The sequence below is a fragment of the Mixophyes fleayi genome, chromosome 10 (genome assembly GCF_038048845.1).
Source record: "Mixophyes fleayi isolate aMixFle1 chromosome 10, aMixFle1.hap1, whole genome shotgun sequence".
NCBI lineage: Eukaryota > Metazoa > Chordata > Amphibia > Anura > Limnodynastidae > Mixophyes > Mixophyes fleayi.
This window is the reverse complement of record NC_134411.1, coordinates 36,370,385-36,397,327: the sequence shown is the minus strand read 5'-3', so window position 1 is coordinate 36,397,327 and position 26,943 is coordinate 36,370,385. Positions and strand designations below refer to the sequence as shown.

General features: G+C 41.8%; 1 protein-coding gene and 1 long non-coding RNA gene across 8 annotated transcripts in view; one reads left to right on the top strand and one right to left on the bottom strand.

The window, feature by feature from the left end:
- Window positions 1-26,943, bottom strand: part of LOC142104006 (uncharacterized) — a 246,263-nt gene that overhangs the window by 15,434 nt on the left and 203,886 nt on the right. For all 4 annotated transcript variants that reach the window (XR_012679486.1, XR_012679489.1, XR_012679488.1 and 1 more), the window contains one exon: window positions 24,972-25,070. This is a non-coding gene — a long non-coding RNA (uncharacterized LOC142104006). The remainder of the gene's footprint in view (window positions 1-24,971; window positions 25,071-26,943) is intronic.
- Window positions 1-26,943, top strand: part of NELL1 (neural EGFL like 1) — a 474,045-nt gene that overhangs the window by 389,683 nt on the left and 57,419 nt on the right. The gene's annotated exons all lie outside the window — the stretch shown is intronic.

Below are 26,943 nucleotides of genomic sequence, written 5' to 3'. Positions count from 1 at the left end.
TTAGATCTCTCCCTTGTGGTCCCTTCTGTTGCCACACAATCACCAAGCACAATCATCATTGGCAACTTTGGAATCTTATTTATAAATGCTGTTTGACTTGGCACAACCAACGTGGTGCCCTAGTAAGTCTTGGTGATCTTCTTTTCACCTTTTGAATGACAACAAATGCAAAAGGCAGAAAGACAAACACTTCAGGTTTCTCTGCAAACACAAGCCTCAGAGCTATTTTGTTGCACAGACAAGAAAAAAAATGTTTTCAAGTGCACCGAAAAAAAAGGCTCTTGAAAAGAAACCAGAAGTAACTGCCTGTTAGTCTCTGTTTGAGGAACATTTTAATTGTACCTTACAGGTTCATCTCTATAGTGTCTGTGGGGCTCACAAGATATTGGTTTGTGTGCTACATAAGCAGCAATTGTAAGGTAAACAACCTAGTTGAAAAACCTCAGATTTCTGTGTGGTGGGGGCCTTCCTACCGGCTTATGCTCTACATTGAGTAGAGTTCACACAGGTCAATCCTGTCACATGAACCAACAGTCAAGCAACGAGATCTGTTTATGTGGAAATTGAACAGACCTTGCCTTTCCCGCACTGGAGCCTAGAGGATTGGTAGTTGTTTGATTCACATCGGCTAATCGCGATCATGTACCTACTGAATGGATGACCATGCCCAAAAATGGTCCATTGGATTTTGACCAGATTATTCACCGGCATTGCCCAACCTGGATAATTTATATGTTTACCAGTTTTTCACTAATGGTGCTGACAGATCCAACAATCAGGTCATTCAGCCTGATGACTAAATTATTATTATTATTATTATCCTTTATTTGTTAGGCGCCACAAGGTTTCCGCAGCGCCGCACACAGTACAAAACAGTCGACTATACAGGGTGAAACAGTACAAAACAATAAACAAAAATACCAATGCTTCAGAAACTCCAGGCTGGCTGATGCAAAAAACAGAGCAGAAGAACAGGTAGGGAGACATGAGGGAAGAGGGCCCTGCTCAAGTGAGCTTACATCCTAAGGGAGGGAGAACAGAACAGGCACAGGGGGAGCCAGATAAGGTAAGGGGGGGAGAGCGAGTTGAGAGCGAGTGGCGGGGTTATGTGGATGGTTGGTAGGCTTTGAGGAAGAGGTGGGTTTTTAGCGCACGTTTGAAGGAGCACAGAGTAGGAGAGAGGCGGATGGAACGAGGGAGTTCATTCCAGTGAAGGGGGGCAGCGCGGGAAAAGTCTTGGATTCTGGAGTGGGAAGAGGTGATAAGAGTTGAGGAGAGGCGTCGGACGTTGGCCGAGCGCAGGGAGCGGGCAGGAGTGTGAATGGAGAGGAGGCTAGAAATATAAGGGGCAGTAGAGTTGGAGAGAGCCTTGTAAGTGGTGGTGAGGAGTTTGAAAAGGATTCTGTAGGGGAAGGGGAGCCAGTGTAAGGCATGGCAGAGAGGGAAGGCAGAGGAGCGGCGTGATAGGAAAATGAGTCTCGCGGCCGCATTGAGTATAGAGCGGAGGGGGGAGAGATGGGAGTGGGGGAGGCCGGTGAGGAGGAGATTGCAGTAATCCAGGCGGGAGATGATGAGTGCATGGATGATAGTCTTAGTGGCATCCTGAAAGAGAAAGGGACGGATGCGGGCAATGTTGCGTAGTTGGAAGCGACAGGCTTGGGCAAGGGCATGAATATGGGGGGCAAAAGAGAGAGAGAGGAGTCGAGGGTGACACCCAGGCAGCGGAGTTGGGTGACAGAGGAGATGGTGGTGTTGTTGACGACAATAGAGAGGTCGTGGTGGGATGGGAGTCTGGACGGAGGAAAGACAATGAGTTCCGTCTTAGAGATATTGATTTTAAGAAAACGCTTGGACATCCAGGAGGAGATTGCGGAGAGGCAGTCAGATATACGAGAGAGGAGGGTAGAAGAAAGATCAGGAGAAGAGGTGTAGAGTTGAATGTCGTCAGCATAAAGGTGATATTGAAGACCGAAGGAGGAGATGAGAGCACCAAGGGAGGAAGTGTAGAGCGAGAAGAGAAGAGGGCCGAGGACGGAGCCCTGCGGGACTCCTACAGGGAGAGGGTAGGAGGAGGAGGAAGAGCCGGACGTGGATACAGAGAAGGAGCGGTTAGCAAGGTATGAGGTGAACCATGCGTGGACAGATCCGGAGAGGCCGAAAGAGAGAAGGGTTTGCAGCAGGAGGGGGTGGTCCACGGTGTCAAAGGCTGCAGAGAGGTCAAGGAGGATTAGTAGGGAGAAGTGACCCTTGGATTTGGCCGATAGGAGGTCATTAGTAACCTTGGCCAGTGCAGTTTTGGTGGAGTGAAGAGGACGGTAGCCATATTGGAGGGGGTCAAGGAGGGAAAAGACCGAGAGGTGCCTGGTTAGGCGGCTGCAGACAATCCGCTCAAGTAATTTGGAGGCAAAGGGGAGCAGTGAGATGGGGCGATAATTAGCGAGAGAGGTGGGGGTCAAGATTGGGTTTTTTGAGGATGGGAGAGATAAGAGCGTGTTTAAAGGAGGAGGGGACTACACCAAAGGAGAGTGATAAGTTGAAGAGGTGAGCAAGGTAGGAGCAGACAGTGGGAGAAAAAGAGTGAAGGAGAGCGAAATGACCATTGCTATGTGTGTGATACAGCCTTGTATCTCTCTAGTGTCTGTGCGGCTCACAAGATATTGGTTTGCATGTGTGATACACATGCACAGCCAGATTGTGTGGATCTAGTGGTTTGGCAACCAGATCCTAAGCGTTGTGGTGAGCCAATGAGCAGTGCTCATGCAATGATAGGATTATCAGCCATCCGCGGTTTTCCTAATCAGCATCTGAAAGAATCCTGTGGGACTTTGTTTGAGCAGAGCAATGATTTCCTGCCCAGATGTGGTGCAATGTTTCTCTATCTTACAGTTTGTCATTAACTGCAGTGGAAAAAAAAAAAAAAAAGAACCGCTCTAAACCCGACACTCGCAGTTTATTATAAACAAAGAGCACAATAAACAAACATAAAACATTTATTTTTTTAGACTGAAATAAAATTGCTTTCATTGTTTATATATTTATACAACAAAATTGTATTTTATGATAACTTACGACAATTTTCCTTTATCTAGCGGATGATGAATGGGGGCAGCTATATGGGGTGAACACCTAGAGAGAAGGTCATAGCTTTTCAATGTCATGGTGAACAGAGACAGCCTTTAAAATAGATTTAAAATAGTGAGCAAACACTGTGCTTCAGAGCAGTTTGCGTTTGATAAGACAAGAAATGTGTCAAGGAGTAAATTGATCCAGCAGAATTATTAATTAGCAGTAAGTCTGAGATCAGCGTAGGTGGATTTGTAGATGCTAAATGCTAGCAGAAGTCAAGAGAGGAGAGAGAGCGAGGGGATTCAACGTCAATTACTCTGAAATCATGGGAGAAAACACAGATCTTGTTAGGTGATCAAACCGCAGCATTCCTCAAACCATCTAGTCCTTGAAACAAATTTAGTAGAAATGAGCCATTTAGCATCTGTGGGCAATTATTCCACCGTGCTAATGGTATGTTCTGTACGTTGATTTGTGGTTCGTTGTAATTAAGAGGGAGGCAAAGCAATGTGCCAGTCAATTAAACTGAATTACATGAATCCATACTATGGATTTTGTTTCACCATATTTCTGAGTGTCACGTGAAGAGTTAAATTTATAGGTGCTCCCAATGACACTCGCAGGAGGTGACTTTTCATTCTTCCACCTGATTAGTTTTAAAGGCTCTGGAGCTTGAGCAACATTTAATATTATTAGTGCTTATTTTTGAACAAATATTTTTCTAGTTTGGCAAATGATCTGCACATGTAGCGGTTTTAAAGGACTTTCCACCTACAAAACTATCATTTGTTCACTCTTGCTAGTTCCCAGTTCACATCTGTGGTTTTCAGACTTGTCTTTGAGCAGTTCTCCTTGTATATAATAGAGGCAGCAGTTCTATCACAGGGAAACATCTCTACCTGATGATAAAACACGTGGAAAGACGAAATCTGGAAGATAAAGTTTTAGCCATAAATAGTAATAAATTCAAGTTATCTGAAGATAAATCATCACTTAATCGCTAAATTTTACTCCTTCCCCTCTCCAGAAATCCGGGGGCTGCTCCTACACTTTTCTCCCGTGGCTCCCTGGCTAAAAAATGTGGCTGTGTGACGCTGGGGGGTAGGGAGGTTGCGAACCTCAGAACCAATCAGAAGCAGCAGTCACAAGATTGCGGCTTCTGATTGGTCCTCTCTTCTGTACGAATTCCACAGTCATTCTGCAGTATCAAGCTTAAAGGTATTAACAGTTATATATTTAAGCTTTGGAGGAGTGATTTGTAACAGTGTGGAAGTTATTATACTTAATGGACAATGAGGTTGTGAATCAGTCTAAGTTGTTACATTTTTTTTATTGTGGATAGTTACTGTGTAGCAATGTATTTATCATCCCCTGACCTGACTGGCTGTAGTCGGTGTGTGTGTGATAGATGGGATGAAAGAAAATAATCCACCCATTTAATACATTTCTCTTATATTAAAGCAACAATCCCACATATGTTTTTATTTCTTTAAATAGTAAGTACCCTTTTAAGCGTGCATTTGATCTGTCATTTTCGTTACGTTATCCGCCCACAACTTATCTCCTTTTCAAAATATCTCTGGTTGGCTAACAAGAATGTCTGCCAGACACAGTCAGTCTGCGACACAGACACAGGCTCACAGCTCTCAGCATGTCAGGTGATGGGGAAGGGGGGAAGGAGATGGATATTATAGGGCAGACAGAGCTCAGAGGGGCGTTCCAAAGCCTCTCTGCTCTCTACATCATTGAGGACCTCAATTTCTGGCACTTGGTGCAAAGATCAGATATTGAATTGCACCTCATGTATAGCTGTTAACCCCAGATTGGAACCACACTGTTCAATATATTTGGGGAGAGCGTTCACTACATGGTTGTTCCCACCAAACAATTTTAGGGGTGTTTATAGACTGATAATTCGGGTTCTACCTATTTATTCCAGTTCCAACAAAGACGTCCAGTCTGCCCTCTATAACACTGAATTACAAGGTGGTAAATTCTATGTTCTATATTTGCACAACACGTAGGTCGTCCTTTAAAGGGACATTGCTTCCAGAATACTCTGAGATATAATAATGTCATTAAAATAATGTTTGTTTTTATGGGTTTCTTGCTGAGACATTTTATTCAAAAGTTATTCCAAGATAATGAAATTCAGTCTATCATTTTAATGATAATTTGCCTGTTCAATGCCACTTTTCTGTGTCTGTTAGTGGGTGACGTCTCTAGTTCAGCAGAGTGAGCCCCCACCTGTTACTATATACAGAGCCACAGATCGGCAGAGCAAGAGAGGTGCTCAGGTCATAGGGAAGAGCAGAGGGGTGTACAAGGGTCTAATAGAAACATTAATGAAAGGGTAGATGTCAATTAACTGTGTAAAATGGTAATGGAATAAATCGATAATGCTTGCAGGAAAATGATTCTTGCACTGGGAGCTGGACTGGTCTGTGTTGGCAGAGGCAGTCACTGCAGCCAATGGGCAGTCAGTCCAGTCCTAAAAAGAAGACAATCCCTTCAGGTATACACATCGCCCTTTGGAGGCCACCATTTTGTGGGCGGGGCGCTCTCCATGAGCAGGCAGCCTATCAGTTCTCTAGGAAGCAGCGACATGAGTAAGGCACAAGGCACTTCTGGATATAGGAACCATATTTCCATCTTTCTCAGTCTTCTCCTCATTCTTACCACAGAAAATTACCTCAGCGATGTCATCAGCCGCTAGTGAGATTCATAGGCTGCGTTCTCCTGAAGATTAATCCCACCCACAACATGGCTGTCTCCGCTGTATGCGGGGGTCTGGTCCACTTTACCTACCTGCCTCTCAAACAAAAGTCTATTTTTATGATTTCCCATTTTAAATACTGTGTAAAAAATACTTCTTGAATAAGAAGTTAGAAATCCACCGTAAATTTAAACAAAATAGTGTAATTATAAGAACGACGCATCACTGGGAAAATGTAAATATGTTAATAGGATTGTGAAGATAGATGATCACTGAGGTGTTCTCAGGGTACGGCCTTTACAGAGAGCATATTTAAACGTTTGTTTTATTTATTGGTTTTTGTAACCAAGAAACCATATTCTTCCTCATATTTGTATATAATGTCTATTACAGATGTCTGGCCAAACCGTGGCTCACCACATGTTGTGAAACTACAAGTCCCAGCATACCTTGCCAGCTATCTGCTGGCTATCAAGTGGCAAAGCATGCTGGGACTTGTAGTTTCACAAAGCCACAGATTGACCAGACCTGGCCAAGTCATACCCTACTGCTCCCCCATCTATTCCCCCGCTCAATGACACTTTGTGTGTAATGAGCAGGGCCCTTGCTCCTACAATATCCTACCCACCTCTGCACCCATATCTAGCACCTACTAATACCCGGTCGCTCAGTGCCATCCTGTTTTGTCCCCTGCCCTCCTCTCTACCACCTCTAACATTTCAGTTTTGCTCACCGTGTAATTGGTCGTTGTTACGCCCTACTTTGTGACCTTCAAACGCTTGAAAAACATATGGTGTTTGTTCACTGTGTCATTTGATAATATTCGCTCTCCCCACCACTCCACTATACAATACCACAGACCCCTTTGCGGCGCCTTATATATAAATTAAAATAATACTAAACATATTAGTGGAAGCGGCCATGTTGACTGAGCGTTAGGCTGTACAGCAGTCCTTCACAACCAGTTTGTCAGGACCCTGCGGTCTCCACACAAGAATCTCAGGACAAACATCTTAAAATAAGATACGATCTTATAATAGATTAATACATTAACTATGTGTCCATGGCACACGAAGAGATTTAGGCAATATTGACTTGTTTTCTTGGGTTCACTGATATTTGTTTATAATGATTGATTTGTTTATGACAATGGTTTAACCTTAGAGTGTCACAATACAATTAATCACACCAGAAAAGTGATCCTGTAATTAATATTATAAATAGTGTATGTCTTTGGTATTTGAACTGTCCGTTTATCAATCTTTATCCTTCATGGGTCAGTCTGAAACATACAGACATTGACCGAGCGGCTGAATTAACCGTTGAGTTTTCGGGCAGCCGTATCAAGGAAATTGCTTGGGCATAAACAGGCTTCTCTGAGCATTTCTTAATCCCGGTACATAATTGCACACTTGGCCTGCAGACGGCCGATGGGGCTGCCAAGCACTGAGATTCCGTATGAGTGAGTTTTGAGGGTTCAGTTATTGAAAAAAAACCAAAAAACTAAAATAACCCTAATGGGAAAAAAAAAAATTCTTAAAAGTCAGAATCTTGGCTGAAGTTGGAGCCAGAAGTTCTTCAATTTAATGAAGGAGATCATTGGTTTATTAGTTGGAAAACGTTACCTGGTATTCTAAGTGGAAATTAAATATAAATGAAGTCATTAAATGGAATTTACATATTGATTTGATTGCAGCACAAATCTCTATGGCCTTATGGTGTAGCCAGATCCATATTTGCTAATCTCTGCTGAATTGATCAATGTCGTAAATCAGATCATTTGTTAAAAGGAGAATTTAAATTCTCCTTACAGTATGTTTGCAGTGTCAGCATATAGTGTGTGTATTTGTGTTTTTGTTTTGGATCTGTATTTTTTTAGAAAAATAGCTATAATTACATCATTTTGCTCTTTTTTTTCTTCTTACATTATTTTTACCCTCACTCTGCCTCGGAATATTCTGGCGTTGTTGGGTACATGTTGCTGCTGTTCCTGCTGGTGAAGGCGATTCACCAACCCAGTGGGCTGTCACAGTCATATAATCTGCAGTTTGCCCAGTTCCGCTGTCCCCATATCTGTGGTTAAGTGTACAGTGGGTAGAATAGCATTTTTTAGCCCAATAATTACATTTTATGGAACCTTCTGGTAGAGGTGAGGAATTGCATTTCTAGTAAAATGGTGTCATAATGGAATTTGGTAACGTGGACACAAGACCTCAAGTAACTGTCTAAAACCAGCTGCATTAATAGTGGATATTGGACGCATATCTAATATGAGCATAGTCGCCATGGCGTCTGTGATCCGCTTTGCGACTGGGTGACAGCTTTCATACTTACTTCCTCGTGCAAAGGATTGTTTAACAGTTAACGTTTGTAAACTACTAGTAGTCTTTTTCTTGGTCTGCTTCTGGGTTGAAGATCCACCCCCAGCAGCAGGAGCAGCAAGAGTGGGCCTAACGCTCAAGAATTCTTCAGAGGAATCCTGGATAGGGGAGAAGTCATCTAGCCTTAGCAACTTGGATGCAGGACTAACTCCGATCACTAGTGAGGATATTGATGAGCTACAAATGGCTAGACAGCTGTTGTCAGGATTGGGTAAAAATAATTGCACACATAAGAGGTGTATGTTTTGTACTTATGCCCAGGCATGACAATGGCCTTCATCTTATCACTGGCAAGAACTGCTTCCACTGGTGCAGGACTTACACAAACAACATCCTTATCATCAACATCCTCATTTGCGCCCTCGTCAGCTACACAAATATCCCCCTCATCCTGTTGCAAATACAAAGTGGTATCCTACATATATGTATCACAGGCTACACTAAGAGGCATACCGCTAACAACTTGTTTGAAAAACTAAGGGATGTCATTGCAACATGGCTTATACCACCTGTATTCTCCTGAGGATATGTCATTTATGATAACGCCACCAATATTGTGAGAGCATTACAGCTGAGTGAATTCCATCACATTCCCTGTTTTGCTCACACAATCAACTTGGTTGTACCGAGCTTTTTAAAAAATTACAGTGACATAAAGGAGATGCTGTCTGAGTCCAGAAATAATTTGGGTCATTTTTGGCATTCTGCAACAGCATGTAGGAGAATGCAGCAGCTGCAAGAAGAATCAAATTTGAGGGGGGATGTACTGTAGTTCAGTGCAGTGGAGAATATATTCTGTGTTGTGCAAGGTGCTGAAACCACTCTAAGTTGTCACATGTGAAGATAGTGCAGACACTGTTAGTTTGAGTCCCCTAATTAGACTTTTGGAAAAGCAGCAAGAGAAATTGAAGGAGGAGATGAAACTAAGCAATTCTGCTATGTTGAACTTGTAGATCAAGTCCTTTATTCGCTTCGCCGGGATCCGAGAGTTATCAACATCTTGAAATGGAATCACTACATTTTGGCAACTGTGCATGATCCTAGGTTTAAGAGCCATGTCTTCTCTTTCTTTCCAGCTGACCCAGATATGTAATGAGCTCCTGGTCAGCAAGCTGACAGCTCAATTGGTACATGACACGATGACTCCTCCTCCCACAGTTTCTTTGGCAACTGCTGCTAGGAAAAATCTTAGCTTTCCTGAGACACCTATTGGTGATGCAGATGAGTCAGCACATCTCAGCACATCATTTTGACATTTGGTCTGCTGTAAAAGAATTGCGTAAAAATTGTGACAGCTCTGTGTAAAATGAACCACAAATTCCACAAGGAAGGCCATTACCAGCAATTAAATCAAAGTACACAGACTTCTGTAATGGTGGATTCCAGCAGGGATGAATTAGTATTGTGTGAGGATGATGTACACACTGGTGAGGATGATTATAACAAGTCATGGCCATCTAGTTGGATTACTCACGTCTCAATTTGCTGGTGAGGATAAATATGATGACAGTGTAGATTGCAGGTGCTGGGATCTATCTGAGAGAAGGGAGCTAGCTGATGCTGGTATGCCTGGTAATATTTTGGGTAGAATGGCATGTTGGCAAGTTTATGTTTTTCTACAGTAAACTTTCACCTTTATTAGAGAGGTGTTTTTTTCTTTAAAAAGGCACAAGCTTTTTTTTTATATTTTTGTTTCCCTGACTTAAAACCACTATACACTTGAACATAGGCTTTAGCACATGGCTTAGATGGATTAGTATCATCATGGCTGAGACTGGAGATTGACAAGAACAGTGCCACCCCTCCTGTTTCTGTATGAGCTATGGCACAGTAGAATGTGACGGGAGACTTTTAAAAACACTGCCAGCCCTATTATTTCTATTTCAACAATGACAATTAGCAATAGAGCAATGGCGCGTAGACTGGCAGCAATACTTGGACCTCTCCTGTTTCTGTGTGAGCTATAACTCAGAAGAATGTCACGGGAGACTTTTAGAAAAACTGCCACACCTCCTCTTTCTGTTTTAGATATGATGCTGCCCAACTGCACTAGAGACTGCCAAGAACCGTGCTACCCCTTCTGTGTCTCTCTGTGAAATGGCGCTGGGTCTCAGTGGAGGGTGGTACTTATAGAATCCACAACTTGCGAGATCCAACGACGCAACAATGACTTTTTGCCTCATTTTCACTTCCGAGGGTGCGCGAAAGTACCGTGCCGACACGGATCGGTACTCGAATCGGCGGAGTTCGAGTGGGTTTGGTTCTCAGAGAACTAAGCCTGAGCATCTCTAATATATAAGAAGTATATTTTGTAACTAGATGTTTGTCAGATAGTGCTATACTAAATAAAGTATCAATGCAACTCAGGGTTGCCAAACGTTTGTAAATTTTAAAATAGTTGTCGGTAAAAGTTACTTTCATTAGTCTACTGTATATATAAGTGTATAACCAATGTATAGGGGACATTGAAAGCTTGTTATTGCCTTTCTTACCTACTCCCCTGGCAGCTGTTACTTTTTCATTTTCATACCATGTAAAAAATATTTAGTAAACAAATGCTACCAGTCAGTAAATTTATAGTAAGTTGTCAGTATGAAATATTATCAGGGGTTGACTAAACTCTAAACTAAAAAATATAACTAGGCTAATTTTTCTATTATAGGGTAATTCACCTCAAACGGGAAATTCAGTTATGGGTGAAATAGCCCAAGTAAAGCCCCGATCCTAAAGGCTACGTACCTGGTATCCGGTGATTTCTTGAACATTGCTTTACTCGTTCTGGGTTTTACTTACGATATCCCACTCAGAACTAAATTTTCTGAGTTCTTTCTAAATTTAATTTACAAAGCATTTAGGATAATATTAATGATGTTAGCGTGGGACCTAATGCAGGATCTTAGCAGGGCACCGCTATGTGTCCCATTGCCATTCCCACTCCCCGATACTCATTTACCCTGAATACGGGATGATCAGCGATGGTGCAGGCTGTGTGGAACGAGACGGGGGCCCCCATTTCAATCGCATCCTTTCCTAACGTAACACTGACGTCAAGTGATAATCTTATTTATATATATATATAAGAAGTTTATTAACTTCTTTGTTGGCGAATATCTTCGACAGCTCTCTAGCTAAAGCTGCCAAATCTTATATAGTTCCTTAGCATCGTAAAAGTAATCTATGAGGCCACATAGCGACAAATATTGAAAACATCATTTTTTTGGGTTGGAAACAGTTGTTTGACTGCTGGAAGGAAACTGCGCCACAACGCAACATAACGACAACTCGACAAAGCAACAAATCTTATTTTCTAAATAGCATTTTTGGTCTATTTACCAAATAACTGGTTAATATATAAAAACTGCTGCACAATACAAAATCGGACCCGCACAACGCCGAGTGGCCCTGCTCTATAAACAATCTGAAAACATATTTGTTTGGTTTTTTTTCATCAGGAGCCAATATTAATACTGAGGCTTTTGGGTAGAAGTCAGTCATTATTTATACTTCAAATGCAGCATTTGAGGACGGCTGTTAAGATGCCTGCTGTAAATTTTTAATAACCTGAGATTTCTACCCTTTGGCTAAACTGCACATGACCCAAATAAGAAATATGGAATAATTTCACTCTGGTACACTTGCACTTTTGGTACGAGAGCATTGTCATTAACGGACAGAAAGCCCCGTGCTTATAATGTTTCAAAATTTCACAGCAGATAAGAACCGCTTGGCCTAATGTGTCAGAATATATATTTATTAGACACTAGTGATATTAATATATGTATTAAGTCCTATTAAATAATATCTGTATAGACAGATAGTTCTGGTTCATCGCTTATAACTAGAGATGCTCACTGACCCCGTGAACTGGTTTTGGTTTTGGATCTGAATTAGCTTCATGTTTTAGTTTTGGCAAAACCGCCCTCGTGTGATTGGTTTTGGATTTTTCAGTATAGATCCTAAAATATGCTAAAATCACATAATTTTGCTATTTTTTTGTTCCTACATTATTATTAACCTCAATAACACTAATTTCAAGTCATTTGCAGTCAATTTTGACCACCTCACAGGTCACAATATTATTTTCATACACTTTCGGACAAATACTGCATTGACCTGGCTGGATGGTAAGCGACAGAGCAATGACACAAACACACGGCAGTTCCTAGCACATCTAGGACACATTGGTACACAGCAGTGGCAGAAAAGAAAAATGGGGGTCCGCCCTTCCCTCCGTTATGTTGGATCTTAAAAAGGAATCCAAAAATCGCGAGATCCGAGATCAGACGTCACAATGACGTTTTGCCTCAGTTTTCAAATCCGAAAATGCGCGAAGGTACAGAGCTGATTCGGCTCAGTACTCGGATCTGCTAAGTTTGGGTGTATTCGGTTCTCGGGAAACCGAGCCTGAGCATCTCTACTTATAATTGGTGAGCTCTGATGGTCGTCAGTATTCATTAGCAAATCCGGTGTATGGTAAGGAATATCTGTACTATAAATTATTAGAGACGTCAACTTGAATTTCCATGACCTGTGTAAACGTAGTGTAACTACAGCCTTGTGCTTTTCTATCGTCAAAGAATTTCTGGGTAATTTGTAATATCTATATAATTTACATTAACGAATGATCATATATATAACTTAACAGTTTAAAAAACAGGAAAGTCTGCAGTCATTATGTATAAAATAAAGGAATTAAACAGTTTTTGGAGAATTTGCTGTTTGTGACATTGTCAATGTTACAATGAAATTAAATCGAAGTAATGACAAGTTTATTTTGAATTGTTTCTTTTAAATTGTCTTCTTTCAGAAAGTGCCTAGGAAATTGGAACGTAAACTTCAAATTATACCAGCGACATATTAAAGTAGATTCGCGCACCAATATCATGCAGCAAGCTTTTAGTTTGTGTTCGCTAAATAGCTTCATAATGATATATTTTCCAGCAAGCGGGGAATAAAAGATAGCAAGTCAATTTATTTCATCATGTATGTCGTTTATAAGAACTCCACAATAAGAGAATATTTGAAAGCAAAAAAAAACAAAACATTGAAATATTCACTTTAACATCAGTTGTTTCTTGGCAGTAACTGCAATATCAGGACGGTCATAAGATATCATTATTATTGTATTGTCATTCATGTGTATTCGCCACAGTGCTTCTCAAACAGGAAAATATGATGTAAATAAAATATATACGGACGTAACGAAAAGTTAGGGATGAGCAGATCACGAGAGAGCTTTCAATCTGATGGCAAAATGCAAGATAAACATTCGGACAGTTCCAATTGTAAGAAAGTCAGAATTTCTGGTAGCCCTGGTTGGAGAGAGTTATTCTTATTGTGATTAAAGGTTTTGACCTTGTGTGATTTAAATAACGAAGTTACAACTTTTTCACTATTTCAGGTGACTTAAAGGCAGGTAAGTAATGTAACAAAGCAATGACGGAGGCAAGTCAGATGCTTGGTTGTATAGAGAGAGGAATCAGTAGCAGAAAGAAAGAAGTAATAATACCACTGTATAGGTCATTGGTACGTCCTCATCTAGATACTGTGTTCAGTTCTGGAGGCCGTATCTCCAGAAGGATATAAATACATTACAGACTGTACAGAGAAGGGCAACTAACATGGTGCATGGCCTACAGCACAAAACTTACCTGGAAAGACTAAAAGATCTTATTATGTATAGTTTGGAGCAGAGAAGGGAACGGGGGACATGATAGAACCTTTCATATATATCCAGGGTTATAAAAAGGTGCAGGAGGGAAACATTCTACAAAGGAAGAGAAGTACTAGAACACGAGGACATGTACTGACACTGGGGGGAAGAGAAGTATTAGAACACGAGGACATGTACTGACACTGGGGGGAAGAGAAGTACTAGAACACGAGGACATGTACTGACACTGGGGGGAAGAGAAGTATTAGCACACGAGGACATGTACTGACACTGGGGGGGAAGAGAAGTATTAGCACACGAGGACATGTACTGACACTGGGGGGGAAGAGAAGTATTAGATCACGAGGACATGTACTGACACTGGGGGGAAGAGAAGTATTAGAACACGAGGACATGTACTGACACTGGGGGAAAGAGAAGTACTAGAACACGAGGACATGTACTGACACTGGGGGGAAGAGAAGTATTAGCACACGAGGACATGTACTGACACTGGGGGGGAAGAGAAGTATTAGATCACGAGGACATGTACTGACACTGGGGGGAAGAGAAGTATTAGAACACGAGGACATGTACTGACACTGGGGGAAAGAGAAGTACTAGAACACGAGGACATGTACTGACACTGGGGGGAAGAGATGTATTAGAACACGAGGACATGTACTGACACTGGGGGGAAGAGAAGTATTAGAACACGAGGACATGTACTGACACTGGGGGGAAGAGATGTATTAGCACACGAGGACATGTACTGACACTGGGGGGGAAGTAGGGTCAGAGGACATGTGAGGAAAATTACTTCACAGAAAGGGTAGTGGATAAGTGGAATAGCCTCCATCAGAGGTGGTAGAGGGTAATACAGTAGAGCAGTTTAAACATGCCTGGGATAGACATAAGGATATCCTTACAAATAAATAAGGATCAAATAGGGTTGGAGGTTACCATAGGTTAAAATATGGGCAGACTAGATGGGCCAAGCGGTTCTTATCTGCCGTCAAATTCTGTATTTCTAACGTACATCTATTAGTGCAGATGAAATAACTTGAAATCTCATTATCATGACCAATTATAGTGTGGAATACAGTTGGATACCTTGACCTATATCAGGTTGATAGGGCATATAAACTTTATGTTTTTTTGAGAAACACGGCATTTAAACAAGTAAAGGATGTGGAAAATACTTTTGCAGCCCACACACCGTTGCTAACAGGTCAGTTTATTGATCCAGATCAGTGTCTAGGGAGGTGGGGTAGATATTCCAAAAAATACGACAGCATTCAGCAAACCACATCTAATCTATTTTGTAAGTAAACAGAGCTGTTCCAAAGCTAAAGAAAAGGTGAGACGCAACAGTTCACTCTTCCTTTGCCACATTTAAAAACTATTTTTATATAAATGTATTATAACTGCGGTTTACAATGCACCAGGGATCCCAGAACCGAAAGGATCAATTGGAAGAAGCAATATTATCTTGCTTTCAGATGTTGTTGTTTTGTTTTTAAATGAGTAATGAATTCAGACAGACGTATTAACCCGCATTAGTGGGGAGTGATCTTTAGCCGTTCACGCTGCTGAATGCAGATTATAGACTAGACACAAGGTTACGGCAGATAGAGGAGAAGCCGATGCGGCCTGCCTGGATTCTGTGTGCCAGTTATCAACCTGCCAGTGTCCCGATGCCCTTGCTGTGTACACAGGCCAATGGGCATAATAGAGATTTATCGGTGCCATTCTGCCATTACCTTTCCCCAGAGAATACCGAGCGCAAATGGCAAAATGATTACATTTCTGTAAATGCTATTACACTCTTTATCATCAGAAATTAAAATGGAAATGTGTTTCCTTTCCATTTGGCGGGGTTTGCTTTAAATTCCTTAACTCCTGAATGAAAACCCAGCATTTAGCTGACAATATAATGCAGTGCAGTTTGAATGAAGTACAATAAATATTTCTAACCATGAAAAAGAGAAAATCTCTCTACCCCGGTAAATGAACTTGGAAAATACAGCATGGAGAATTATTTGTCAAAACCTGAATTGAAGATATATTTTTTTTCTCTTTTGCACAAACTACATTTATATGGTGACAGTTGGGTTGAAGAGATTTCTGCTTATTAAAGCAAGAACAACATCCAACAGCTTACAACTAGATGTATGAGTCAATAACTGGCGCAGAGGGCGGTGAGAGGGGTTCAGGAACAGCAGGTTCTGTGCGGAGGCTAGTGCCAAACAGAGCCGTCTGTTGGATATTCTGCCTTCCACCATCCTTTTGGGCTTTGTCACTTATGTCCTGAAATCCGACAGATTTTATGTAGCTTAGGATCCGATCTTTTACTTGTGGTCTGAGAATGACTAACCTCTTTTTATTGGAGTTGGAATTATAGTGGCACAAATGATAATTTGTCTTCCTGTCATAATGGGGGAAAATACACTCATTAATCATGTAGATATTATTTAAATAGAAATGAAAATGGATTCTGACTGAAGGATTGATTGCTGTCTGCAAACGGTGGAAGCAGCCATTTTGTAGACTGAACCTATATGCACGGAGGAGTGCGGGAGGGCGTGGCAACAGGATTTGCAACGTAACGGCCCACCAGTGATGTGATTCGCGTCATCACGCAGCGGTGGTGGTGATGCGGGGGTGTTGGCAGGGCCATGATGACACGACTGGCCCACTTCAGAAAGGAGGGAGAGTCCGTCAGCACTTAGGAGCAAGAACATACACATTGGAGTGTAACTTTGTCCGTTCTCTAGGAATTGTTGCCTCTATATTTGGTAATGAAGTGCATCAGTTATTTCACTGATTCTTAATGATTTAACATAATTAGTATTCAGGTAACGTGTCCCCATATAAACAAACCTTTTTTGATTCTGTATGTTCAGCAGACAAGTGCTGTATAAATTTCAAATATAAGACCTGGTTATTCCGGTCATGTACAATGACATGTTGGGCCTGAGTCATTAAGGAGAGCAAAGCAAAAAAAAGGAGTAACTTTGCACCTTGGAAATTCCATATTGCATTGGAGGGGAAGGCAAGTTTAAAATGTGGGGACAGATTTATAGATGGGGTAGGGCAGGTCCTAGATCAACTTTAAATTTCAGTGTAAAATTAAAGCTATCAAGTATTTGTGTGCTAGATGAAAAAGCAGCCAGTAAATTCCTTACATGCAAAATAATAAACTAATTTGCATCCCTTGCATTGTAACATGGTTTGTCCAGGAGCAAATTTACTCCTTTTTTGCCTTGCTCTCCTCAATTACTCAGGCCTGTTATGTGCACCTATCATTCATAAGACCTCCCTGGAAATTGTATTCAAACATTGGGAACTAAAGTCATCAATAGACTCATCCATGATCGATGAGCAAAAGAACCTTAACAACCTCCTCTCTCCGTCATGGGTGTCTGCTTAAAGGGAGTAGATCTCTGCTATCAATTTGTTCTTTCATCGTCCCTGATCATAGTTCCAGGAAACCTTTACAACGTGGGATCACAAACCACTGAGAAGACGGTGAAAAACCACCAAAATTGTCATCCGTCTACTTCCACTCTCCATTATCTGGTGACAACGATCTAACTTGTAGAACATGTCTGAGTGTAAGCTGGAAACAAATAAATTGTTAACATTCAAGCACTTTACCGAACAGCAGCTGAACTTGTTCCCTAAACAAATGCTAATGGAATTCTGTGGAGGAAACGGAGAAAGATTTAAAAGCCGTGGCCAGACCAGTATCAATCAGGGACGAGGTTTGTGCAGTACATAGAAGCCATTCACTCTCAGTCTCCAAATGCCAATGCACTTTCTCCATGATGTATTTGTGTTTCAGGAGTGAATTACAGCGGTACGTTTCTGCTGCCTGTTCTTCAGGCGAGACTTCCGAAAACCCTTCCTGGGGCTCCCCGGGTCAATTTATATCCTGTCTGCCTTTCAACTGCGAATCGAGAGATTGATTGAAATGTGTTTGGCTTTCGGCTCAGCCTCCATAAGTGGAAAATTGAAATGTATGGTATTTTTTTTATTTATTTGTAGATTCTAATGCAATAAAAATAAGACGGAAAATCGTAACTAAAGTATAATTTGCATCATTCACACAGTGTGTACGTTGTCACGAGCTGTGTGGCGGAGATTTTCCTAGCCGCTCCTTTTTATTTTTCAGGCCGGAGACTTTTGCTGCTGTCCTTCTTTTTATTTACGGCTCTTGATCTCCTCCAAATAATGGCAGCCACTATTTGGGTAATTCTCCTGAGTTGTATTCATGGCCCTGCTTCAGACTGCAGTGAATAAGGATATCTGACCATTTTTCAAATTGTAAAATCAGAACACACTGGGCTATGCCTCTGTTATGTCCAGCTGTGCCGCCTGTTCACATTGACTCCTACTCACGGAATGTCCCAAATTCCAGGTACCCTGTCCCCGAACCCCAGGTGAGCAGGCAATTCTCCAGCACCCTGCCCACTTCACTAGGAAGGGAACCGTGAACCACATAATTTTGGACCCCCCGCAATAATGCAGAATTTCGCTGCGGGAGGACCCAATTGATGCAATTCGCTGCAGCACCCCCCCCTCACTTTGCACTAGCCAAATGACCTCCCCTCGGGATCTGCAGGAGGGGAGAGTCAGAAAGATGGCAACTATGCAACTTGTTTCTCGCCCCAGGCGCTAAAAGTTACGGCTTTGGGATAAATGCAACTAAGGCCTGCTGCTTCTGTCTTGAATTAGTGGAAAACATTAATCATACAATCAACCCCATCCACCCAAAAACAGAATAAATAAAAATAAAAAGAGCAATTGGGCCAACCCATAGGTCACTGAGGGCGGAGTCACATGATTCTAACGAAAATCAAAACATAATTAAATGGTCTATTTAACATTTAAACTATATAAATATTTCAATGGACAGCCCAGTGTATACAATATATAATCATCAGCATTTATTTATTTAGGGCCAGCAGATTCCGTAGCTCTTTCCAATTGTGTAATCATACGTGAATACCCGTCTAGGTATAAAAGCTATGTGAGCACCAGCGTGGCTTTGTTGGCGCACCCCGCCCCGGCTGGCACACTACCCACCCAAAAAACGGTTATATGGTTCGTATGGTTATATGTGTGAATGTTATGCTATATTTACCTTAGCAACAATGTATTATATACAGTCAGAGCAGCCTTTATTGCAGCACTCGCCTCATATTGCTGAGACGTGCCAATTAAAATAGTTATTGCACCTTTCCCGCTGACGAACGACGTGATGACATTATTATTATAGATTTGCATTTACACCAATGGAACAGACACCGAGAGCGTTGTCTGCTGCAGTTTTTATAAGACAATCTCGCAGACACTTTTGTCTCATCGGGCTGCAGCTGTTACACATTCAACTTATAACAAAGAATATTATGATAATAGTGTAAAAAAATAAATAAAAAAAATTGACTTTATGATGCCAGCTACTCAGACATGATGTTTGTGTAAATCAGAAAAGAGAACCAGTCACGGAGAAAGATCTGACGATGCATTGTGCCTCCTAATGAGAATTTCGAGACTCTGCAATGTTAAAGTTCCTACCCAATTACTTTTTGATAGCGTGAGGTAGTGAAGATAAATAGCTTGCCTCGGGGCCAGTCAATGCAAAGCCTGTGTGAAGGATCCGACTACGCTTTGTCATTACTGCTAACTTTTATACAATGCGACCTTCTGCCTTTACAAAACTATCAGGACACGGTGTGAAGAGTTATTGTTATGGTAATAGGCAACAAAACACTGGTTGTAGTCTACAGTATTTGGCAACTTAGTATATTTCAGAGACCACACACAGACAAGAGCAATGCTGGGTTCTGGAAAGACGCCTACTCAGGCCCACAATTAGGGATTAAACTGGGCACACTGGATTCAATAACGGCTGCTTGTGATTTGCACGCTCACCGTTTAATAAACACACTGTCTTCCCTCTCACACTCTCTTGTTGGTTCTCCAGTGCCAACTGGTGCAGGGGGGAGGTGACTAATGACATCAGCATCCTGCTGCTGTATGACCTATCTGCATTCTATAACTGTTACAACTGCTGCAGCAATTAATGCTATGTGTACCTGCACCACTGCTATTGTTCCTGTCAAATAAACCAACCACCTGGTTAAGTTTAATGCTCTGTGAACTATCATCCCTATCCAACACCAAATGGTTCTGCCAATAATTATCAATAATCATGTAGGCTGGTAGAGTACCGGCACCAATTCCTCATGGTGCGTACTATAGCAATCATCCGGTACTCCCAATGATGACCAAGTGATTTTCCCTCAGCTGATTAGACCAAAACACAATTTTGTTTACCTAAATGAGAGCTATTTGGTGGACAATATCATTCCCCACCAACCCCTATATCACTCACCAGAATTTTGTGATATGCAGCCACATGTACAGTAAATGATTCATAACCTTTGTACAGTATAGTACATTCTAATAATGACCATGACAGAAAACACCATGAAATTCTGGTACTGTGGGTCTATATACTAGCGGCCTTGGGTCCCAGCTTTTCTGGGAAAGCGACAAAGGTATAAATATAGCAATAGCAGTGCATGCGATATGGGGCCCAGCGGAACAGGGGCCCCAATGCCAGAGGAAATAAAACAAACCTTACAAACTTTTTAGGCTGGGTACACACTGATGAATTTTCCGACGATGTATTATCTCAAACGGTTGTACCTACGGCTGGAGGGCCAATCAGTCTGATGATTCATCCATACACACTGACACGATTTACCTTCAGATCTGTGCTCTTCATCTAGTCCATCATCTGGTCCTCTAGTCTTCAGAGAAGGGCAGCACAATATTCATTCATTCATTCTTGTCACACTGATTAAAACCGCCTTGTTATAGTTATCCAAATGTCCTAATGAATTTTGTTACCTTCTGTAACTCATTCGGTCTCAGAATGAACAAATGAATTATTCCTTCTACAGCGCTCTCTACATTTATTCACCGTGACATTTATTGCCGGCATCGGCTGAAAAGAGCCCGATCCTGTAAACTCTATGGAGATCGTGAGCATGATGAGTGCGTACACACTACATGACCGGTCGGTGATTGGTCAGAAAATATTAAACAGTACGACCAAACAAATGAAACGATGATCAGCACTTTGGGACGACGTTAGATCATCGAGTGACTATACACACTCACACCATATCTTACCAAACGGTCGGATGTCGGCTGACTAGAGGTTTTTTGTGCAGTCATCGGCCCAGTGTGTACCTAGACTTAGGTACTGACTGAGGATAGAGCAGATATCGTGGTGGGTATGACCTTATAATGGTGCATAGAAGCCCTCATCACAGTTTTACTATGGGTACCAGACATTTCCAGTTATGCCCCTAGAAGGTGAGGAATTGTTGGAGCCCACAACAGTTTAATGAGTTGACTCTGGCCCAGGGGCAGAACCGCTGCAGTGGCGATGGGGGTCTGAAGAGCAGAGTTGGGTCCCCAACCAAATTTTCTTATTTTGGCTGCCTATAGAATGTTGTGCCCATTAGCAAATATGATGGACCTCACCCTCCACCTCTGTCTCTTGCCCACCCCCTCTTTAAGCTGGCGTCTTATATTCACCTGTTACCATCGTGCCCTGAATTGAGAAGTTCATTGTAGTGGTTGTGACTATCAGTGCCCGGTAAAAACCTAAATTCCCAGCAGCACTCACCAGGTGAGGGAGGGGGAGGGGGACATTTTTTTGTGCTATAGAGCTGCTCGGACCCTCCGTACCATAGACTGTATGTGTGTACCCCAGTTTAATTAATTACCATTATGCTCCTGGCAACAAACACATCTGACAATGAAGCAGGAAGGAGTTGTTGGCCGCAGGTGACGGCTCAGCGGGCCGTCTGCGCGTCTTCTGCACTAATGCTAAGTCATTAACTGACTGTTAATGACATTGAAATAGTGGGCAGCACGGTGGCTCAGTGGTTAACACTTCTGACTCACAGCACTGGGGTCATGAGTTCAATTTCCAACCATGGCCTTATCTGTGTGTAGTTTGTATGTTCTCCACGTGCTTCTGTGGATTTCCTCTGGTTTCCTCCCACACTCCAAAAACATACTGGTAGGTTAATTGGCTGCTAACCAAAATTAACACTAGTCTGTGTGTGTGTGTGTGTGTGTGTGTCTGTGTGTGTGTGTGTGTTAGGGAATTAAGACCGTGAACTCCGATGGAGCAAAGACTGAATGACAAATATTCTCTGTATTTCTTACTGATGCTGTTCGATGTAATCACGCAGAAATGCCATCATCAGGATGAAAGTTTTAATAAGTCTCCTTTTCAGGCTATTCTCTGTCGATAACAGTGAAAGCGATGACACAGTTGTTCCGGCGAGCACAGCACCCCCATCTCATTTCACAGTTTGTCAAAGAGCATTAGAAAATGACATTTCTGTTACATATTACACCAGTCACGAGAAGCAAAATAGCAGTTGAATGGCAGAAAATCCTCTTTTCTCCTTCCGCAGGTGTATTGCTTTTTCGCGCAGTTTGGTGGTGCTGACGGGGCTAAAATACTATCTCAGAAATTTGATTTAACACTTTTCACATAAAAGTAGAAAGAGGAGTCGTACAGAGGAAGACATAAAACCGGATGGGTTCTGAGGCTTTGTCACATTGTAATTTATGAAGAGCTGAAACGGCAGAGATCTGGGAGACGGCTGAAAATCAGTAAGCCAGAGGAAAAAGGGATATAAAACGCAATTTAATTGAAGTGACAGAATCATTAAAATTTAGACCTTCCTTTTGCCATAAAAAAGGAGCAGAATGTTCGACATTTTAACCTATTTGCTGCTCTTGAAGGTGCTTTGCGGTCAATCTGAAATCCGAAAGAGTTAACTTGGAGGGGCGTTTGTGTAGAGATCAAAGGGTTGTGCATTCCAACTTGATACAATGTAATTGTCTGTACATAAAGAATGAAAGATGTTAATAATTGTATCCAGCAAATCGCAGAGGAAGAATGGATTTCAGCAGGACTGTAAGTATATAGAATAAGGAGAGATGCTGAAAATTACTTCTAGCAAACGGAACAAGAGAATTTGTAGTGTGCGGACCTGTATAATATATATTGTACATATCTATATATAAAAACAAGCACAGATACTAAGGGGTCTAGTCACTATGCCACGGTGACCACATACATTTTGTATCTCTGCGGAAAATTTGCTTTCACCCCCATTCATCAATAAATTGTCAGCGGGCTCAACTCTCTGGCGATATTGACCGGTAGCGGTAAAAGGAGTCTTGTCGCTCACCAGGCCAGTCTGGGGTTAATGCTGTGCACGCCCACTGGAACCGGAAGCATGGACCAGGACTGACACTTCCAGATTCAATAACAAAAAATAATGCAATTTTTTTTTTAAAAAAAGTGAATAAAAAGTAAACTACCGTAATTTAAAAGAAAAACAACAGGAAGTAAAGGTGTATTTAATACTATTTTTTCCTGCAGGGAGCCTCTGCTGTTACCTTCCTAAGACTGCACTAAGGATAGGAGAGCAATGGAAGTACTTGTCCATGTTACACTGGCTGCTTACTGGGCACTGCAGGCTCAGATTTCGTAGCAGATGCCTCTTCTGCTTAATCCACTGGCCAAACCTTGCCAGTCCTGCAGGGTCTATCTGTTTGTACAGTATGTATGTATGTATGTATATATATATATATATATATATATATATATATATATATATATATAATTCTCCCATATGTTTCTATAGAGAAATCCTGAAAACATGACCTGTTGGTAGTTTTTGAGCACCTGTGCTGTAAGTAATATATGTATAAGGACGCATTCTGATGTCAGCACACTAAATGATACAGTTATTGAACATCCGAGCAAGGTCTGACGGCTAAAAAGGTCAATGTGTGTCTCCCAGATTAGTGATGAGCTTGGCAGTAATATCAGCGACGCAAGCGCTGCTGCTAACAGCGGATCAGTCGTGTGATCCTCACCAACAGCGGATCAGTCGTGTGATCCTCACCAACAGCGGATCAGTCGTGCGATCCTCACCAACAGCGGATCAGTCGTGTGATCCTCACCAACAGCGGATCAGTCGTGTGTTCCTCACCAACAGCGGATCAGTCGTGTGATCCTTACCAACAGCGGATCAGTCGTGTGATCCTTACCAAGTACTACCCTCGTGAAGTTAGGTTAATGTCTGGCATAGTACTGACCAGTCCCTTATTCCTAATCATGTGGAGGTGGTGTAGAGTGTACTGGGAGGGGGTGGGAGGCTTGTAAAAATTAAATATGAAATTTACAATATATATATATATAGTGTACATGTATGTACAGTGGTGGAAGAGGGCTGGTATCCGGGGTGGGGTACGTCCCGACAGTAGTTACAGCAATATGGTGATCACGACTCACCTAATTTCCGACGGTCATAAAATTAGACATCTTCACACAGTGACGTAGAAACACACACCCGCTGTTTTCTCGGAAGTACATTATACAGCGGGCGGCTGTTAGCATTGACCCCTTAATAGCAAGAATTGAACGGTCACCCTTACAAGTGACGTGAAGGTCGCTGTCGCTCTTTGTGCTTTCCGGAATTATTTTGTCAGTATGAAGTTGTCTAATTTTATGACAGTTGGAAGTTAGACGACTCGTGATTATCATATCGCTGTAACTGGCTTTGTGTTAATAACTATCACCAGGTATATCCTGCCTTCATTGTAAAACTATCACATTCCCTGTACTTACAATCCCATTACATGTCTCACACCATCACTTCTAAATTTCCACTTCGACCACTATGTATATTTGGTCTCTACACACAGTGTTAACAACTGGTACGATGTTTAGTCCACACCAAATATAAAAGCAACACAACCAAGTCACATTCATCGGGGCAGATTCAGTTGTCTGTAATATTGCACATTTTTACCGCCATTACAGTATGGGGCGCGAGTAGAAAACAGCGTTGCTTCTGTAAAAAATGAACCGCGCCAGGTGTCTTGCGGCCGTTCCCGGAAGCACATTGTGTGAATATTTACTAGGATTGCATTTGCTCTATGTTTGCAATATATTTTGCAGTGAACTTTGCAGGTCCAACAAACAAACAAACAAAAAATCAGTAATAAAGAAATTGTAAAAAGCTGAATAACTGACCTCACAAGTAAGACGGAATCTGCCCAGCTGTGTAGAGCTGTCAAAACTCTCTATTGATCTCTCGTTCACGCTCTTTTATGACGGATAAATCAAACAGTCCTTGGAGCAGAAAATAATAATCTTCAGTAAAGACGACGCACAAGCTAGAAAATAACAATATTTAACTCCATACATTCAAAACGTTCTCCCAGGGGATTGTTTATATCATAAGGATAATTTTTATATTTTATTAATTGGTTTGATCTGTATTATTATGTGGCGGTAAGCGTCTCGTGTCGTATATATATGTTTCCTATTTATGTGCATTTAATGTCATGCTCGGGGTTAGTATAGATTATTGGTGGGCATTAGGACATACCTCCTAACTGCCCTGATTTCAGTGGGGAAGTCCCAATGTTAGGGCTCTGTCCTGCCCAGGGCATGTTTGCCCCAGGGGTGGGAATGTTGGGGGAAAGGGAATGTAATGGGCAGCCTAACACTTCACGGCGCTAGACAGCACTCTGGGGGGGGGGGCGTGGCATGACCACACCCCCATTTCCTTGACCATGCCCCCTGTCCGGCTGGTGGGGACAGACATGTTGGAGGTATGGGTATAGATCAGATTAGTGGCTCACATACAGTATATCTCATATTTGGCTCCTGTCATCCTGACATGTCATAGGCAAACTGAGGGGGAAGGGGGGTTTCCTAGTACCCGGAAACCCCCCTCTACAAATCCTGCTTTTGCCCCTGCCTTTATCTGGTAATGCAGCTTTAATTGAATATATGACTACTTGCAAGTTACTCTATAAAATCCCTTCTTTTCACCTGCATTGGGACTGAATATACTCTGCTACACTCAGTAAATTTCTATCCATTCTTTCTGTCCAGCTGGTAATCAGAAAAGCTTTATGGCAAAGTTTAAAGAGAATGACCTGCAATATACGCGGGTGAAACGAGGCAGATATCTCAGCTCTGCATCTGTGATTGTATAATTACACCATAACCAGCACTATAATTAGACAGATAGCTAGTTAACGTGCTGGAAATACAGGCTTATTGGAGTAAAAAAAATACTTAATATTTAAATGGCTTGATTGCAAGACCCGCATTGTTATTACGCCGTTACAATCTTAACTTTCTTTTTTTATTACTTTCAATAACTTTTAGGATCCTCATCACTTTACTGAAGTGGTACTAAAGGCTTATTCTACCGCTGGACGATGGTTATATTGTGATACTTGTAATTGTATTCATCAAGTCTTGATTATATCTGTACATTATTATGCACTGGCTGGATTGTCTTTATTTTTTGTTGGTAACTCGGCTAAATGAATGTTTCATATCTCCACTGAGATAGAGCCAGATTGGTGTCTAGTTGTTGTTGATATCGGAATGAGTGTCCTTCGTTATGTTGCGCAAATTGATCTAACTTTTTAAAAAAATAGTTACTTTTGACTCTTGCACAGTTCTTAGGCTTTGATTTGCTGTGAATCCTATAGACTGACTGTGCTATGCTGCAGGATAATGCTTTTGACTATGAAATGCAAAGAGTTTATTAGATAGAAAGCTGGAGGTTTGTGCTGCATATGATGTATAGGAAAAGCAGTGATTTGTTTCCGCTAGTCCTTAATTATGCCTCTCAGATAGCGCTTTGTCTCTGGACTCCAACATCCAGCATTTTGGTTTTAGAAAGAGGAGACGACTCGGGGGCCTCCGCCTGCATTGAAGAGCAATCGTGTGTTTATTTGGCCACACGGGAGGTTTGTGTCCATGACGGTATAACGGCAGTAACTGAGAGGAAACCGTCCATATTCTTATAAATTTTAGGCGGGGGGGGGGAGGGTTGTCCAATTTTAGACCGGGCCGGGGGAGGCTCGACTCAGCAGTATTAGGAACATTTTAAAGGGAAAAAAAGCAGGTAGCCCAGTGAGCCAGCCCACGGTAGCCCACTATGGGACCGGACCGGACGGGTCCCGCCCATTTTGTGGGC